The following is a 3,570-nucleotide window of genomic DNA, read 5'->3' on the forward strand; positions in this document are numbered from 1 at the left end:
TTCTTTTACATTTTCTAGTTTTGCTTATGTTTCATGGTTAGGAAAAGAAATAAATTATATCAGTACCATAAAGTGATCAATAGTTGAATATTCATGACAAAGATACCCACACATACACTCTTATTCATATAAGTCCAAAGGGTTGCTTTCTGTCCATGGACACCACGGAGCAAGCATCATTAAAAGTCTCCCCTTCCACTTCTGTCATGTCTAAGTCAGAGTCTCCTAAGTCTTTTCTCCTAAGAAAAGCTGTAGAAGCTCTTCATCAGAGGTTTGAGCTTTGAAACAACTAATGAAAGTATGAGAAGCAATTTTGAGCAATGGGGAACGCTTATGGACTGTGTGGTAATGACAGATCCAAACACCAAGTGCTTCGGAGGCTTTGGGTTTGCCACGTATGCCACTATGGAAGAGGTGGATGCAGCCGTGAATGCAAGGCCACGCAAGGTGGGTGGAAGAGTTGTAGAACCAAAGAGGGCTGTCTCAAGAGAAGATTCTCAAAGACCGAGTGCCTTCTTAACTGTCAAAAAGACTTTTGTTGGTGGCATTAAGGAAGACACTGAAGAATATCATCTAAGAGATTATTTTGAACAGTATGGGAAAACTGAAGTGACTGAAATCATGGCTGACTGAGGCAGTGGCAAGAAGAGGGGCTTTGCTTTTATAGCTTACGATGACCATGTCTCTGTAGATAAGACTGTCATTCAAAAATATCCTACTGTGAATGGCCACAACTGTGAAGTAAGGAAAGCCTTATCTAAGCAAGAGATGGCTGGTGCTTCATTCCAGCCAAAGAGGTTGAGGTGGTTCTGGGAACTTTGGTGGGGGTCATAGAGGTGGTTTTGGTGGGCATGACAACTTTGGTCATGGAGGAAACTTCAGTAGGAGAGGTGGCTTTGGTGGCAGTAAAGGTGGTGGTGAATATGGTGGCAGTGGAGATGGATATAATGGATTTGGTAATGATGGACGCAATTTGGGAGGTGGTAGAAACTATAATGATTTTGGCAATTACAACAATCAATCCTCAAATTTGAGGACCCATGAAAGGAGGACATTTTGGAGGCAGAAGCTCTGGCCTCTATGGTGGCGGTGGCCAATATTTTGCCAAACCATGAAACCAACACGGCTATGGTGGTTCCAGCAGCAGTACCTACGGCGGTGGCAGAAGGTTTGAATTACTGCCAGGAAACAAATCTTAGCAGGAGAGGAGAGCCAGAGAGATGACTGGGAAGCTATAGGTTGCAACAGATTTGTGAACTCAGCCAAGCACAGTGGTGGCAGGGCCTAGCTGCTACAAAAAAAAGGGGATGTTTTAGATATTACTTGTGTGTATGGGCAAAAAACTCAAGGACTATATTTGTGACTAATTGCATAACAAGTTATTTTAGTTTCTGTTCTGTGGAAAGTGTAAAGCATTCCAACAAAGGGTTTTAATGTAGATTTTTTTTTTGCACGCATGCTGTTGGTTGCTAAATGTATAAATGTGTCTTTAAAAAAGAAAAAAGAAGTCCAAATGGTCATTTCTACTTTCTATTTAATTAATAGGAAAAGCAATGAATCTAAGCTCTTAAGTTATTCAAGCCACTGTGAGCAACTGCCTACCGAAAAACAGTTTGTAAATTATTTTGTAATGAGCTTTAAGTTGTGTTTGAACTTTTTAGTGAACAGAGAATACATCATCTCCTTTTCCCTAAATAGATAAACATTTCAAGTGACTCAAACTGAAAATGTTTAGGTCATGGTGACCTACCTTTTCCTGGACTGATTCAATTAATAGTTTATATCCTCACAGAAGAGCATCTTCCTGTGTTGCCTCTCCACACATCAAGCTTAGGAGGTTGACATCAACCTAAGATTCTCAAGGTTGAATATAATCCCAAAGGTCATTGAGTCCATCGGTTCTCAAGTGGATCCACTTAAGTCGTGGCTCTAGTAGTTCTCTGTGAAATAAGTAAGATAAAGACAAAATAATGCATTTCATGAAGCTGATTTCATTTAATTCAGATTCGTGTCCTTTAATCTCAGAAAATACCCCTTCTACTTTTTTGGTATTAAAATACATTTTTTAATGAAAAAGTAATTAAAATTAAGCGGTTGTCTTTTCTTCTTTTTAAGGTTCTTATTGAAAAATATACGACCCCGCATTAGTTTTCTTAGGAAATTCTGTTTCATGTCTAAAGTCCAAGATCAGGCAAACAAAGAGCTTGTTTCTGCCCCAGCCTGAGGCTGCTGGTGAACAAGTACCTGTGGGATATGATGGGCACTGAACAGCTTTGGAGGCAAAAGGAGTAAGATTTGAAGTCTGTGTAACTTTAGAGTAATGACTTAATCTAGTTGAGTAATTTCTTTGCCTGTATCAGCTGAACTAATGTTACCTTTGTCTCACATTGTTGTAAAAATTAGAAAATGAGTGGTTGGCTGGCTCTCTGATAGTTCATTGCAAATGCCACTTTTCAAACAGGACTTGCTTTCTCTACCCTATCTAATGTATACCCTCTTTGTATCTCCTCACCCAGCCATTCTCTGTCCCACACATCAGGCTACTTATCATTCTCTGGATTCACTTTCTTTTCCCAACCAGAATATAAGATTCGTAAGAGAAGGGACTGAGTCTGTCCCATCCCATTGCATTCCCAGAATTTAAAACATATGGCCAAAACATGGTAGCACTCAATAAATATTCATTGAATATTGGATGAATAGAAAGTGTTTGACACAAAAAAGACTCAATAAATGTTAGTTCCCTAACTTTGGATTGAGGGGAAAAAAATCCACCTGCCTAATATGTTACATTGGTCTTCATCCCGTCAGAACCCATCCAAACACAAAAGGTATATCTCTTTCCAAACATATATTCCCAAGTGGGAAATAATTCTTTAGGTAATTGTTATTTGATAAGGTCATCTTTATTGGAACTGGCTACAATAAGAATGATTGTATGATAGTAACTTCAAACTGGGCTGTGGATGCATATTTAATTTAGTGAATAAAGAGAATGCCTAATCTTTGGGATTCACACAGATTGCCAGGGAAATGTCATTTAAAGCATTCCATTTTAAGAGCATGTATAATATCTGGTAATTGCTTGTATTAATTTGCATTTAAAATCAGTATTGAAAAGTCTCACCAGGCAGCCATCTTCAGCTAAATTGTCTTGTTCTGATAAACGCTATCATTAAAGAGTAAAATGTTTAACTTAACACAAACATGCTAAATACTAATATTAAAAGGAGAAGGAAGGAAGGAGGGAGGGAAGGAAGGAATGATGGAAGGACGGACAGAAAGGAGAGGAAACAGGTTGCCATTAAGTAAAAACAAAACCATAAATAAGAAAATTAAAGGCTCTCTACATCTCAGCAACCAAGACCTCAGGGAAGGTCCTATATACCTGAGATGCCAGAAATGGACTTTCCGGAGGAGGCTGAGGGTCCAACCCAACAGAAATGGGTTTTTGGCCATGATGCAAATACACACGTCTGGAACAAGGAAACAAGAAGCTAAGTGAGATAATCCCTGACTTAATCTTGGTTGTCATCCATCACTCACTGTTGGTACTAAGTTAGTACCTAT

General features: G+C 38.9%; 1 pseudogene; it reads left to right on the forward strand.

Moving 5' to 3' along the window:
* Nucleotides 1-206: 206 nt before the first annotated feature.
* On the forward strand, nucleotides 207-1,199 carry LOC123583712 (annotated as a pseudogene).
* The last annotated feature ends 2,371 nt before the right edge of the window (nucleotides 1,200-3,570 follow it).

The sequence above is a fragment of the Leopardus geoffroyi genome, chromosome B3 (assembly GCF_018350155.1).
Source record: "Leopardus geoffroyi isolate Oge1 chromosome B3, O.geoffroyi_Oge1_pat1.0, whole genome shotgun sequence".
In the NCBI taxonomy this organism is placed as follows: Eukaryota; Metazoa; Chordata; class Mammalia; order Carnivora; family Felidae; genus Leopardus; species Leopardus geoffroyi.